Here is a 15394-nt window from a genome sequence, read left to right on the forward strand (position 1 = left end):
GAAGGCCCAGAAGATAAGCTTTCAAACCACTAGACAGCAAAACGCTCTCCAGACCAAGTGTTGAAAATGGAGGTCTGGAAAACCCTGAAGAACAACATTGTCTCAGAATCACAAAAGGCAGAATATCAGAAAAGGGGAAGAGAAAGTCTAAAGACGAGACAAAAAGTATCAGAAAACTCAATGGATGTGATAATATCAGGGCTAAAATTCAGTCCTTAGCAGACTAGATAATGCAGAGGGACGTGTGAATGACTGTGAAGACAGGGGAACAGAAATCCCTCGGTCAGAAGCAGACATAGGAAAGCAAGTGCAAACCAATGAAACATTGCTGTTGAATCCTGGGTTAAGACAGGGCATGAAAGACTACAGTTCATAAGAGTCCCAGATGGAAAAGCAAGAGATAAAGGAACAAAAAATGTCTGAAAAAGTATCTGTAGAAAAATCAGACTGAAACGTGCTGAAAGCCAAGAAAGAATCATCTATGCGAATTCAGGAATTACACAGCATCCAAAGGAGGTGGAATCCCAATAGACCTACCAGCAGCTGTATGATTCAAATCAACAAAGTTCACGAATATCCCAGTGATTTAAAATGCACCTGGAGGAAACAACATAGTCACAAGGGAACCTCCAGAGGGGTTTCAGCTGATATCTCGGCAGCAATATTGCAGGACAGGGAGGAGTGCCAGGACACAGACCATATCCTGAATGGCCAAATGCTGCCACCTAGGGTAGCCTATGCCCCATGACCACCATTTCTAATAACGGCAGAGCTAGAGAATTCCACAGACCGGCAAACCTTAAAAGAATTCAGCAGTTCAAAACTTCTTCTAAAAGGAAGGTTGAGAATACTCCCCTGAATAGAAAAGCAGCAAGATGAAATGGAAAGAAGAAAACCATTATTGGAAATGCAAGAAGAGCATGAGTGGCAAAGAAGAAACAAGAAGAAGGCAAGGAGGACATCAAAACCCTAAAGATGGGAGAGGGAAGCAGGAAATCATAGGTGATTGGAAGCACTCTCTTAAGTGAATCAGCTTATTGGACTCTCTGTTTGAAGCGAAAGGAGAGATGCATGGCCTGACGTGTTTGCAAATCAAGCAAGAAGCAGACCAACAAAGTATCAAACAAACAAACAAGCACCAAAAGGGTACGGTTGGCTGACATATACCAAGGGAATCATGATTATTCAAAAGAAAATACTCAATGTGATGTCAAGGATCATTCAGCACGCATCGACCCAGTATCGCGGCTTGCATATACTCAGTACACTTGTCTTCGGAAATCAGAGGCGTGCATTCATATTCGTAAATATTGATCCATAAGAGCATATCGTGACCTAAGCCAAATGCCGATTTGGAATCAAATGGATTCCTAGTCCGTGATGTAGACTTGTATGTCTTCCAACAGGATGAAGGAATGCCATATTCTACGCTACGTAGAGAAGAAATGTAAGAAGCCTATAACAAAGGCACGTAGATCTGCCAAAGTGTACTAAGAGCAAAAGAGACAGACAGTAAAGTGCACATTGGGGTTGGTTTCATTTCTTGGAATTTCAGCCCCCATGAAACAAATGGATCCATGTCCTGAGAGTGCGGGTGTTTCAGCAGAAATCAGGCGACGCATATGTATTCCGGGTGTACGGATATTATAGGAACATAAGTCTCCTTTAGAGGGTCTCTGTGTACTGTGAACTGTTAGAAAGTTTAAAGACGTGTGAAACCATCAACTAAAAAGGGACCCACTTCCCTCCATTGGTTCTGTGCATACAGATCTGAACAAAAGGAAAGAGGGAAGAAGAAAGGGCCATGGGACGCTAGTGGGTAGAATCACATTTACCTTAGGAACCTCTCGTCGGATGCAGCCCCTCCCCCAACACTGACAAGATGCAGCAGCCATTGGGGATGGCAGTTACCGGTTGGATTCCAGGTGGAATGTTGGTGTGTACCGCGAGGCTTGTTGTGGCTGTTGGATCCTAGGTAACCGGGCAGAGTTCTGTGGGTGGATCAGTGTGATGGAGGGGCTGCCGCCCTCTGTGGAGCTTGGCTTAGGTGTTTGGTCCGGGAAGCTGTGTAAGTTCGAGATACTGCTGCTGCCCAAAGACCTGAGTTCACAGGTCAGTTTCCAGAACCTTTAAGAGCAGACAGTGGAAGATCTGCCTGTCATCAGCTTACTGGTGAGGCTCCGAGGTACTTTCAGACTTGCCCAGTCCTGGTGAAGTCGACTTTAGGGGAGACACGAAGAGAAGCTGGGCGAAAAGCTGGCTGCACGGATTGAGGAGAGATGCGAACACATGGATGAGAGATGTTCTGCTACAATGGAGAATACTGGCGTGGAGACAGCTGTAGAGGATACCAGGCTCAAAAGACATTCATGAGACATATTGATCCTCGCTGATACGGGCAGAAACATACGGAGTGCCAACGTGGACTTGAGGAAGTTCCTCAATTCTCTTCTCCAAGAACGGGTCCAAGGTCCCTGACATCTGCAAGAGAAGAGATGGCAGAGATGATAAAAACGCTCCTGTTCTTGGAAGAGGTCGTGAGAATCCACACGTCCCAAGGGGCATTCCCAAGCCATTCAGACCAGAATTCACCAAGCCCAGGTAAGCCTTTTCCCAGGTTTGGGCCTAGCTAGCAAGCACTTGCCCTTCCCTCCCCTCCACTCAGGCATCCATTTGGAAGGATCAGTACCTGAGCTGCAATGAAGCCATTACGAGAAGAGCAAGCCCCTCCTAGAATCAGAGTTCCTCCAGCTTCACACTCTGTGAACAACAGTGAACTCCTTAAAGGTCAAATAGTCTCGGCTGGAATCGATAGGAATTGAATACTTAGCTCACACCTAGAAACGATGGCCTTCCGCTAGATTCAGCAAATGTTGTGTTTATGTCTTCCCTGGGGTGAAGGGAGTGTGGTAAGTGAGGGGAACCTTTGACTGAACTTGAATCTGTATTAGGCCTCAGTTTTTCAAGACAGTATAGGTAAATAGTACATGTCAGAAAGTGAACTGTACTGTAAAAGTCGCCAATGACATTAAAGACACAGCTTCTGTGGATCGTCTTTCAATTGAGTCAAGCCCCCGGGGGCACTATATCATGGGGGTGCAGACTTGGTTGCGTTAAATGGCTTTACCCAACATGATCGGATGATTAATCGTTCTCATCACTGATAGAAGAACACCTGGTTCTCAATAGACTAGCATAACTGCAGCAGGGTTGTCCTAGCTATAATGCCTCTAGGTGCTTTTGGATTCAAACCTAAATGGATATATTTGGTTTATTTCCTCTTGTATTTTCCTAGAGAGTGATGTTACCCCTTGAAATGCCAACATTGGCCAGTAGGTGTCATTGGGAGTAAAGGGCACCACATGCACAAGTGTATCCAAGGTTGGGGGTTATTTCATGTTTCCAATAGTTATTTCATGGTTCCTGTTGGTTTCGGAGGCTTCAACCGTAAAGAGCTGACATGACCCCTTTAACAGTTTGGACTGGAAGTTTGCATTCTTTCTGTCTAGGTTTTCCGTAGAGCTGACAAAATGTTACCAAAATTGACAAGTCTGGCTTCTAGGTCGATACAGTGTGTTTCAAAAAATAACTTCATTTTCGTATACTCCCAAAACATGTAAATGAATTCTGTTAAACTTCTTAAAGACTGCAAATGAGATATCAACACACTGTCAAAACAGTTGTCTTCGGACAATCCCTCCCACCGAGGCTGTATAGAAACAAAGAGCTGAGCAAATATCACATGTCTGTGAAATGTATCTGGATAGTGTTGATTCATCGATGCCCAGTTGGCAGAGAAGAAGTGCAACCTGCACTCACTCGCTCCCATGTACAGAGCAATGGAAACATCCACTCACCCAGCCCTTGGCACAGGACACTTGCCGAAGAGAGGTCTGTTACTTCCAAAGACAGGATGAGGCCTCAGGACACCTGGAAGCAGGAGAAGGCAAAGCAGGGAATGGAAACCAGTGCAGGGTCTGACCCCTGGTGATGGAGCAACAAGGGTGAAACTCTGTTTGCCTTGGACGCACACTCTCAAGCGGACAGGAGACATGGGATTGAAGGTGATGTGCTGAGATTTACAAGAGGGCACAGCAGATGCTTGGCTGACAGAACTCAAAGAAACCAGCGCAAAATATCCCCACAGTTGATTCTGAGACCAAGATCCGAGCTGCCAAATTTGAGGGAGCAGAGGCAACGGTCAGTGAGGGATAGGGCTAGGGATGATGGCACACGCTGAGTCTCAGGGATCTGGACTACATTGTGGGATGTGGTGGGTCGAATCAAGAGACCAAACCGAACAGTGTACCAATGATAAAGCAACCACACTGGTCGTGCGCTGGAGATTACCGATATGTCCCATGGCCACAGCCAGTGCATCTGCAGGACCAGGGACCAATTGGGCATTTTGCCAATAGAGCACGTGTGGGGCTGAATCAGAGCTATCGTGCATCTGGTCTGAGGGATCCATGGGGCCTTGGGTTTGAAATCAGAATGAAAAGCCTTAGGATCTGCTACATTCCTAACCTGGGCTGGGATTATGGTTTGGTTTGAGGCACAGGATGCGCAACAGCTCTGTGGTTGCCTTCGTGCACCCGTGCCACAAGGATGAGGGGACAAGGAAGAGTGGTCCGAGTCCACAGCGTGAGAAGAGGAAGCATTTCCTTCAGCACTATCTCCCAAAAGCGGATGCTACATTTTGGATGGCACCGGCACGGTACGGCACCGAGGACAACAAGGTAGGTCTGCGGGATCATTCCAGCAGGCCCTGATGTGTGACACCCATGGATGAGCTTCCACTGGTGTTTCAGTAGACAGAGAAACTCTGGGAAGAACTGCTTTCAGTGGGACATTCCCGTGGCACTACAAAGCACAAGCGCACTCTCAGTTTGCTTTGTTTTAAACACTCCAAAATGACATAGAGCAGAATGCAGATCTGAGAACCTTTAGAAGCCTCATTTCCACAAGAGGAAGTGTCCTGCGCACTTTCAGAATTGTGAGATATGCGTAATCAAAATGAAGTTATGCTAATCGAAATAGTATGGGATGTTCATCACAACAAATGCAACACCAGCAATTGGAGATATACCAGACAACACACACAGGAACAGAATATGGCATCAATGTCTACGAGAAGTTGTCCTCACATTAATCCCATGGAATTGCGTAGAGACAAGAGTCTAAAATTTTCACTTAACAAAGCCCTAGAAGTCTACATTAGATACCTGATATTACCTGACCAGTAGAGATGAAGAAGTACAGTAAAAGAAACAGGAAGTACCATTTTCAGTTCCAAAGATATTGAAGGCCCAGAAGATAAGCTTTCAAACCACTAGACAGCAAAACGCTCTCCAGACCAAGTGTTGAAAATGGAGGTCTGGAAAACCCTGAAGAACAACATTGTCTCAGAATCACAAAAGGCAGAATATCAGAAAAGGGGAAGAGAAAGTCTAAAGACGAGACAAAAAGTATCAGAAAACTCAATGGATGTGATAATATCAGGGCTAAAATTCAGTCCTTAGCAGACTAGATAATGCAGAGGGACGTGTGAATGACTGTGAAGACAGGGGAACAGAAATCCCTCGGTCAGAAGCAGACATAGGAAAGCAAGTGCAAACCAATGAAACATTGCTGTTGAATCCTGGGTTAAGACAGGGCATGAAAGACTACAGTTCATAAGAGTCCCAGATGGAAAAGCAAGAGATAAAGGAACAAAAAATGTCTGAAAAAGTATCTGTAGAAAAATCAGACTGAAACGTGCTGAAAGCCAAGAAAGAATCATCTATGCGAATTCAGGAATTACACAGCATCCAAAGGAGGTGGAATCCCAATAGACCTACCAGCAGCTGTATGATTCAAATCAACAAAGTTCACGAATATCCCAGTGATTTAAAATGCACCTGGAGGAAACAACATAGTCACAAGGGAACCTCCAGAGGGGTTTCAGCTGATATCTCGGCAGCAATATTGCAGGACAGGGAGGAGTGCCAGGACACAGACCATATCCTGAATGGCCAAATGCTGCCACCTAGGGTAGCCTATGCCCCATGACCACCATTTCTAATAACGGCAGAGCTAGAGAATTCCACAGACCGGCAAACCTTAAAAGAATTCAGCAGTTCAAAACTTCTTCTAAAAGGAAGGTTGAGAATACTCCCCTGAATAGAAAAGCAGCAAGATGAAATGGAAAGAAGAAAACCATTATTGGAAATGCAAGAAGAGCATGAGTGGCAAAGAAGAAACAAGAAGAAGGCAAGGAGGACATCAAAACCCTAAAGATGGGAGAGGGAAGCAGGAAATCATAGGTGATTGGAAGCACTCTCTTAAGTGAATCAGCTTATTGGACTCTCTGTTTGAAGCGAAAGGAGAGATGCATGGCCTGACGTGTTTGCAAATCAAGCAAGAAGCAGACCAACAAAGTATCAAACAAACAAACAAGCACCAAAAGGGTACGGTTGGCTGACATATACCAAGGGAATCATGATTATTCAAAAGAAAATACTCAATGTGATGTCAAGGATCATTCAGCACGCATCGACCCAGTATCGCGGCTTGCATATACTCAGTACACTTGTCTTCGGAAATCAGAGGCGTGCATTCATATTCGTAAATATTGATCCATAAGAGCATATCGTGACCTAAGCCAAATGCCGATTTGGAATCAAATGGATTCCTAGTCCGTGATGTAGACTTGTATGTCTTCCAACAGGATGAAGGAATGCCATATTCTACGCTACGTAGAGAAGAAATGTAAGAAGCCTATAACAAAGGCACGTAGATCTGCCAAAGTGTACTAAGAGCAAAAGAGACAGACAGTAAAGTGCACATTGGGGTTGGTTTCATTTCTTGGAATTTCAGCCCCCATGAAACAAATGGATCCATGTCCTGAGAGTGCGGGTGTTTCAGCAGAAATCAGGCGACGCATATGTATTCCGGGTGTACGGATATTATAGGAACATAAGTCTCCTTTAGAGGGTCTCTGTGTACTGTGAACTGTTAGAAAGTTTAAAGACGTGTGAAACCATCAACTAAAAAGGGACCCACTTCCCTCCATTGGTTCTGTGCATACAGATCTGAACAAAAGGAAAGAGGGAAGAAGAAAGGGCCATGGGACGCTAGTGGGTAGAATCACATTTACCTTAGGAACCTCTCGTCGGATGCAGCCCCTCCCCCAACACTGACAAGATGCAGCAGCCATTGGGGATGGCAGTTACCGGTTGGATTCCAGGTGGAATGTTGGTGTGTACCGCGAGGCTTGTTGTGGCTGTTGGATCCTAGGTAACCGGGCAGAGTTCTGTGGGTGGATCAGTGTGATGGAGGGGCTGCCGCCCTCTGTGGAGCTTGGCTTAGGTGTTTGGTCCGGGAAGCTGTGTAAGTTCGAGATACTGCTGCTGCCCAAAGACCTGAGTTCACAGGTCAGTTTCCAGAACCTTTAAGAGCAGACAGTGGAAGATCTGCCTGTCATCAGCTTACTGGTGAGGCTCCGAGGTACTTTCAGACTTGCCCAGTCCTGGTGAAGTCGACTTTAGGGGAGACACGAAGAGAAGCTGGGCGAAAAGCTGGCTGCACGGATTGAGGAGAGATGCGAACACATGGATGAGAGATGTTCTGCTACAATGGAGAATACTGGCGTGGAGACAGCTGTAGAGGATACCAGGCTCAAAAGACATTCATGAGACATATTGATCCTCGCTGATACGGGCAGAAACATACGGAGTGCCAACGTGGACTTGAGGAAGTTCCTCAATTCTCTTCTCCAAGAACGGGTCCAAGGTCCCTGACATCTGCAAGAGAAGAGATGGCAGAGATGATCAAAACGCTCCTGTTCTTGGAAGAGGTCGTGAGAATCCACACGTCCCAAGGGGCATTCCCAAGCCATTCAGACCAGAATTCACCAAGCCCAGGTAAGCCTTTTCCCAGGTTTGGGCCTAGCTAGCAAGCACTTGCCCTTCCCTCCCCTCCACTCAGGCATCCATTTGGAAGGATCAGTACCTGAGCTGCAATGAAGCCATTACGAGAAGAGCAAGCCCCTCCTAGAATCAGAGTTCCTCCAGCTTCACACTCTGTGAACAACAGTGAACTCCTTAAAGGTCAAATAGTCTCGGCTGGAATCGATAGGAATTGAATACTTAGCTCACACCTAGAAACGATGGCCTTCCGCTAGATTCAGCAAATGTTGTGTTTATGTCTTCCCTGGGGTGAAGGGAGTGTGGTAAGTGAGGGGAACCTTTGACTGAACTTGAATCTGTATTAGGCCTCAGTTTTTCAAGACAGTATAGGTAAATAGTACATGTCAGAAAGTGAACTGTACTGTAAAAGTCGCCAATGACATTAAAGACACAGCTTCTGTGGATCGTCTTTCAATTGAGTCAAGCCCCCGGGGGCACTATATCATGGGGGTGCAGACTTGGTTGCGTTAAATGGCTTTACCCAACATGATCGGATGATTAATCGTTCTCATCACTGATAGAAGAACACCTGGTTCTCAATAGACTAGCATAACTGCAGCAGGGTTGTCCTAGCTATAATGCCTCTAGGTGCTTTTGGATTCAAACCTAAATGGATATATTTGGTTTATTTCCTCTTGTATTTTCCTAGAGAGTGATGTTACCCCTTGAAATGCCAACATTGGCCAGTAGGTGTCATTGGGAGTAAAGGGCACCACATGCACAAGTGTATCCAAGGTTGGGGGTTATTTCATGTTTCCAATAGTTATTTCATGGTTCCTGTTGGTTTCGGAGGCTTCAACCGTAAAGAGCTGACATGACCCCTTTAACAGTTTGGACTGGAAGTTTGCATTCTTTCTGTCTAGGTTTTCCGTAGAGCTGACAAAATGTTACCAAAATTGACAAGTCTGGCTTCTAGGTCGATACAGTGTGTTTCAAAAAATAACTTCATTTTCGTATACTCCCAAAACATGTAAATGAATTCTGTTAAACTTCTTAAAGACTGCAAATGAGATATCAACACACTGTCAAAACAGTTGTCTTCGGACAATCCCTCCCACCGAGGCTGTATAGAAACAAAGAGCTGAGCAAATATCACATGTCTGTGAAATGTATCTGGATAGTGTTGATTCATCGATGCCCAGTTGGCAGAGAAGAAGTGCAACCTGCACTCACTCGCTCCCATGTACAGAGCAATGGAAACATCCACTCACCCAGCCCTTGGCACAGGACACTTGCCGAAGAGAGGTCTGTTACTTCCAAAGACAGGATGAGGCCTCAGGACACCTGGAAGCAGGAGAAGGCAAAGCAGGGAATGGAAACCAGTGCAGGGTCTGACCCCTGGTGATGGAGCAACAAGGGTGAAACTCTGTTTGCCTTGGACGCACACTCTCAAGCGGACAGGAGACATGGGATTGAAGGTGATGTGCTGAGATTTACAAGAGGGCACAGCAGATGCTTGGCTGACAGAACTCAAAGAAACCAGCGCAAAATATCCCCACAGTTGATTCTGAGACCAAGATCCGAGCTGCCAAATTTGAGGGAGCAGAGGCAACGGTCAGTGAGGGATAGGGCTAGGGATGATGGCACACGCTGAGTCTCAGGGATCTGGACTACATTGTGGGATGTGGTGGGTCGAATCAAGAGACCAAACCGAACAGTGTACCAATGATAAAGCAACCACACTGGTCGTGCGCTGGAGATTACCGATATGTCCCATGGCCACAGCCAGTGCATCTGCAGGACCAGGGACCAATTGGGCATTTTGCCAATAGAGCACGTGTGGGGCTGAATCAGAGCTATCGTGCATCTGGTCTGAGGGATCCATGGGGCCTTGGGTTTGAAATCAGAATGAAAAGCCTTAGGATCTGCTACATTCCTAACCTGGGCTGGGATTATGGTTTGGTTTGAGGCACAGGATGCGCAACAGCTCTGTGGTTGCCTTCGTGCACCCGTGCCACAAGGATGAGGGGACAAGGAAGAGTGGTCCGAGTCCACAGCGTGAGAAGAGGAAGCATTTCCTTCAGCACTATCTCCCAAAAGCGGATGCTACATTTTGGATGGCACCGGCACGGTACGGCACCGAGGACAACAAGGTAGGTCTGCGGGATCATTCCAGCAGGCCCTGATGTGTGACACCCATGGATGAGCTTCCACTGGTGTTTCAGTAGACAGAGAAACTCTGGGAAGAACTGCTTTCAGTGGGACATTCCCGTGGCACTACAAAGCACAAGCGCACTCTCAGTTTGCTTTGTTTTAAACACTCCAAAATGACATAGAGCAGAATGCAGATCTGAGAACCTTTAGAAGCCTCATTTCCACAAGAGGAAGTGTCCTGCGCACTTTCAGAATTGTGAGATATGCGTAATCAAAATGAAGTTATGCTAATCGAAATAGTATGGGATGTTCATCACAACAAATGCAACACCAGCAATTGGAGATATACCAGACAACACACACAGGAACAGAATATGGCATCAATGTCTACGAGAAGTTGTCCTCACATTAATCCCATGGAATTGCGTAGAGACAAGAGTCTAAAATTTTCACTTAACAAAGCCCTAGAAGTCTACATTAGATACCTGATATTACCTGACCAGTAGAGATGAAGAAGTACAGTAAAAGAAACAGGAAGTACCATTTTCAGTTCCAAAGATATTGAAGGCCCAGAAGATAAGCTTTCAAACCACTAGACAGCAAAACGCTCTCCAGACCAAGTGTTGAAAATGGAGGTCTGGAAAACCCTGAAGAACAACATTGTCTCAGAATCACAAAAGGCAGAATATCAGAAAAGGGGAAGAGAAAGTCTAAAGACGAGACAAAAAGTATCAGAAAACTCAATGGATGTGATAATATCAGGGCTAAAATTCAGTCCTTAGCAGACTAGATAATGCAGAGGGACGTGTGAATGACTGTGAAGACAGGGGAACAGAAATCCCTCGGTCAGAAGCAGACATAGGAAAGCAAGTGCAAACCAATGAAACATTGCTGTTGAATCCTGGGTTAAGACAGGGCATGAAAGACTACAGTTCATAAGAGTCCCAGATGGAAAAGCAAGAGATAAAGGAACAAAAAATGTCTGAAAAAGTATCTGTAGAAAAATCAGACTGAAACGTGCTGAAAGCCAAGAAAGAATCATCTATGCGAATTCAGGAATTACACAGCATCCAAAGGAGGTGGAATCCCAATAGACCTACCAGCAGCTGTATGATTCAAATCAACAAAGTTCACGAATATCCCAGTGATTTAAAATGCACCTGGAGGAAACAACATAGTCACAAGGGAACCTCCAGAGGGGTTTCAGCTGATATCTCGGCAGCAATATTGCAGGACAGGGAGGAGTGCCAGGACACAGACCATAACCTGAATGGCCAAATGCTGCCACCTAGGGTAGCCTATGCCCCATGACCACCATTTCTAATAACGGCAGAGCTAGAGAATTCCACAGACCGGCAAACCTTAAAAGAATTCAGCAGTTCAAAACTTCTTCTAAAAGGAAGGTTGAGAATACTCCCCTGAATAGAAAAGCAGCAAGATGAAATGGAAAGAAGAAAACCATTATTGGAAATGCAAGAAGAGCATGAGTGGCAAAGAAGAAACAAGAAGAAGGCAAGGAGGACATCAAAACCCTAAAGATGGGAGAGGGAAGCAGGAAATCATAGGTGATTGGAAGCACTCTCTTAAGTGAATCAGCTTATTGGACTCTCTGTTTGAAGCGAAAGGAGAGATGCATGGCCTGACGTGTTTGCAAAACAAGCAAGAAGCAGACCAACAAAGAATCAAACCAACAAACAAGCACCAAAAGGGTACGGTTGGCTGACATATACCAAGGGAATCATGATTATTCAAAAGAAAATACTCAAGGTGATGTCAAGGATCATTCAGCACGCATCGACCCAGTATCGCGGCTTGCATGTACTCAGCACACTTGTCTTCGGAAATCAGAGGCGTGCATTCATATTCGTAAATATTGATTCATAAGAGCATATCGTGACCTAAGCCAAATGCCGATTTGGAATCAAATGGATTCCTAGTCCGTGATGTAGACTTGTATGTCTTCCAACAGGATGAAGGAATGCCATATTCTACGCTACGTAGAGAAGAAATGTAAGAAGGCTATAACAAAGGCACGTAGATTTGCCAAAGTGTACTAAGAGCAAAAGAGACAGACAGTAAAGTGCACATTGGGGTTGGTTTCATTTCTTGGAATTTCAGCCCCCATGAAACAAGTGGATCCATGTCCTGAGAGTGCGGGTGTTTCAGCAGAAATCAGGCGACGCATATGTATTCCGGGTGTACGGATATTACAGGAACATAAGTCTCCTTTAGAGGGTCTCTGTGTACTGTGAACTGTTAGAAAGTTTAAAGACGTGTGAAACCATCAACTAAAAATGGACCCACATCCCTCCATTGGTTCTGTGCATACAGATCTGAACAAAAGTAAAGAGGGAAGAAGAGAGGCCCATGGGACGCTAGTGGGTAGAATCACATTTACCTTAGGAACCTCTCGTCGGATGCAGCCCCTCCCCCAACACTGACAAGATGCAGCAGCCATTGGGGATGGCAGTTACCGGTTGGATTCCAGGTGGAATGTTGGTGTGTACCGCGAGGCTTGTTGTGGCTGTTGGATCATAGGTAACTGGGCAGAGTTCTGTGGGTGGATCAGTGTGATGGAGGGGCTGCCGCCCTCTGTGGAGCTTGGCTTAGGTGTTTGGTCCGGGAAGCTGTGTAAGTTCGAGATACTGCTGCTGCCCAAAGACCTGAGTTCACAGGTCAGTTTCCAGAACCTTTAAGAGCAGACCGTGGAAGATCTGCCTGTCATCAGCTTACTGGTGAGGCTCCGAGGTACTTTCAGACTTGCCCAGTCCTGGTGAAGTCGACTTTAGGGGAGACACGAAGAGAAGCTGGGCGAAAAGCTGGCTGCACGGATTGAGGATAGATGCGAACACATGGATGAGAGATGTTCTGCTACAATGGAGAATACTGGCGTGGAGACAGCTGTAGAGGATACCAGGCTCAAAAGACATTCATGAGACATATTGATCCTCGCTGATACTGGCAGAAACATACGGAGTGCCAACGTGGACTTGAGGACGTTCCTCAATTCTCTTCTCCAAGAACGGGTCCAAGGTCCCTGACATCTGCAAGAGAAGAGATGGCAGAGATGATCAAAACGCTCCTGTTCTTGGAAGAGGTCGTGAGAATCCACACGTCCCAAGGGGCATTCCCAAGCCATTCAGACCAGAATTCACCAAGCCCAGGTAAGCCTTTTCCCAGGTTTGGGCCTAGCTAGCAAGCACTTGCCCTTCCCTCCCCTCCACTCAGGCATCCATTTGGAAGGATCAGTACCTGAGCTGCAATGAAGCCATTACGAGAAGAGCAAGCCCCTCCTAGAATCAGAGTTCCTCCAGCTTCACACTCTGTGAACAACAGTGAACTCCTTAAAGGTCAAATAGTCTCGGCTGAAATCGATAGGAATTGAATACTTAGCTCACACCTAGAAACGATGGCCTTCCACTAGATTCAGCAAATGTTGTGTTTATGTCTTCCCTGGGGTGAAGGGAGTGTGGTAAGTGAGGGGAATCTTTGACTGAACTTGAATCTGTATTAGGCCTCAGTTTTTCAAGACAGTATAGGTAAAAAGTACATGTCAGAAAGTGAACTGTACTGTAAAAGTCGCCAATGACATTAAAGACACAGCTTCTGTGGATCGTCTTTCAATTGAGTCAAGCCCCCGGGGGCACTATATCATGGGGGTGAAGACTTGGTTGCGTTAAATGGCTTTACCCAACATGATCGGATGATTAATCGTTCTCATCACTGATAGAAGAACACCTGGTTCTCAATAGACTAGCATAACTGCAGCAGGGTTGTCCTAGCTATAATGCCTCTAAGTGCTTTTGGATTCAAACCTAAATGGATATATTTGGTTTGTTTCCTCTTGTATTTTCCTAGAGAGGGATGTTACCCCTTGAAATGCCAACATTGGCCAGTAGGTGTCATTGGGAGTAAAGGGCACCACATGCACTAGTGTATCCAAGGTTGGGGGTTATTTCATGTTTCCAATAGTTATTTCATGGTTCCCGTTGGTTTCGGAGGCTTCAACCGTAAAGAGCTGACATGACCCCTTTAACAGTTTGGACTGGAAGTTTGCATTCTTTCTGTCTAGGTTTTCCGTAGAGCTGACAAAATGTTACCAAAATTGACAAGTCTGGCTTCTAGGTCGATACAGTGTGTTTCAAAAAATAACTTCATTTTCGTATACTCCCAAAACATGTAAATGAATTCTGTTAAACTTCTTAAAGACTGCAAATGAGATATCAACACACTGTCAAAACAGGTGTCTTCGGACAATCCCTCCCACCAAGGCTGTATAGAAACAAAGAGCTAAGCAAATATCACATTTCTGTGAAATGTATCTGGATAGTGTTGATTCATCGATGCCCAGTTGGCAGAGAAGTGCAACCTGCACTCACTCGCTCCCATGTACAGAGCAATGGAAACATCCACTCACACAGCCCTTGGCACAGGACACTTGCCGAAGAGAGGTTTGTTACTTCCAAAGACAGGATGAGGCCTCAGGACACCTGGAAGCAGGAGAGGGCAAAACAGTGAATGGAAACCAGTGCAGGGTCTGAACCCTCGTGATGGAGCAACAAGGGTGAATCTCTGTTTACCTTGGACGCACACTCTCAAGCGGACAGGAGACATGGGATTGAAGGTGATGTGCTGAGATTTACAAGAGTGCACAGCAGATGCTTGGCTGACAGAACTCAAAGAAACCAGCGCAAAATATCCCCACAGTTGATTCTGAGACCAAGATCCGAGCTGCCAAATTTGAGGGAGCAGAGGCAACGGTCAGTGAGGGATAGGGCTACGGATGATGGCACACGATGAGTCTCAGGGATCTGGACTGCATTGTGGGATGTGGTGGGTCGAATCAAGAGAGCAAACCGAACTGTGTACCAATGATAAAGCAACCACACTGGTCGCGCGGTGGAGATTACTGATATGTCCCATGGACAAACCAAGTGCATCTGCAGGACAAGGGACCAATTGGGCATTTTGCCAATAGAGCACGTGTGGGGCTGAATCAGAAATACCGTGCATCTGGTCTGAGGGTTCCAGGGGCCTTGGGTTTGAAATCAGAATGAAAAGCCTTAGGATCTGCTACATTCATAACCTGGGCTGGGATTATGGTTTGGATTGAGGCAGAGAATGCGCAACAACTCTGTGGTTGCCTTCGTGCACCCGTGCCACAAGGATGAGAGGACAAGGAAGAGTGGTCCAAGACCACAGTGTGAGAAGAGGAAGCTTTTCCTTCAGCACTATCTCCCAAATGCGGATGCTACATTTTCGATGGCACCGGCACGGTACGGCAGCGAGGACACCAAGGTAGGACTGCGAGATCATTCCAGCAGGCCCTGATGTGTGACATCCATGGATGT

At 46.0% G+C, this 15394-nt stretch overlaps 1 protein-coding gene and 1 long non-coding RNA gene across 2 annotated transcripts in view; both read right to left on the bottom strand.

The window, feature by feature from the left end:
• Nucleotides 1-2047: 2047 nt before the first annotated feature.
• On the bottom strand, nucleotides 2048-2828 carry LOC140693467 (uncharacterized). Its single transcript, XR_012069218.1, has 3 exons — nucleotides 2690-2828; nucleotides 2411-2481; nucleotides 2048-2260 (listed from the first exon to the last, which is right to left on the bottom strand). It is a non-coding gene; the product is annotated as an uncharacterized lncRNA (long non-coding RNA).
• Nucleotides 2829-12826: 9998 nt separating this feature from the next.
• LOC140693376 (uncharacterized) overlaps nucleotides 12827-15394 on the bottom strand; it is a 160493-nt gene continuing 157925 nt past the window's right edge. The window contains exon 18 of the mRNA XM_072957280.1: nucleotides 12827-13087. The gene's annotated coding sequence lies outside the window, so the exon portion shown is untranslated. The remainder of the gene's footprint in view (nucleotides 13088-15394) is intronic.

This window comes from Vicugna pacos, unplaced genomic scaffold (genome assembly GCF_048564905.1).
Source record: "Vicugna pacos unplaced genomic scaffold, VicPac4 scaffold_19, whole genome shotgun sequence".
Lineage (NCBI taxonomy): Eukaryota > Metazoa > Chordata > Mammalia > Artiodactyla > Camelidae > Vicugna > Vicugna pacos.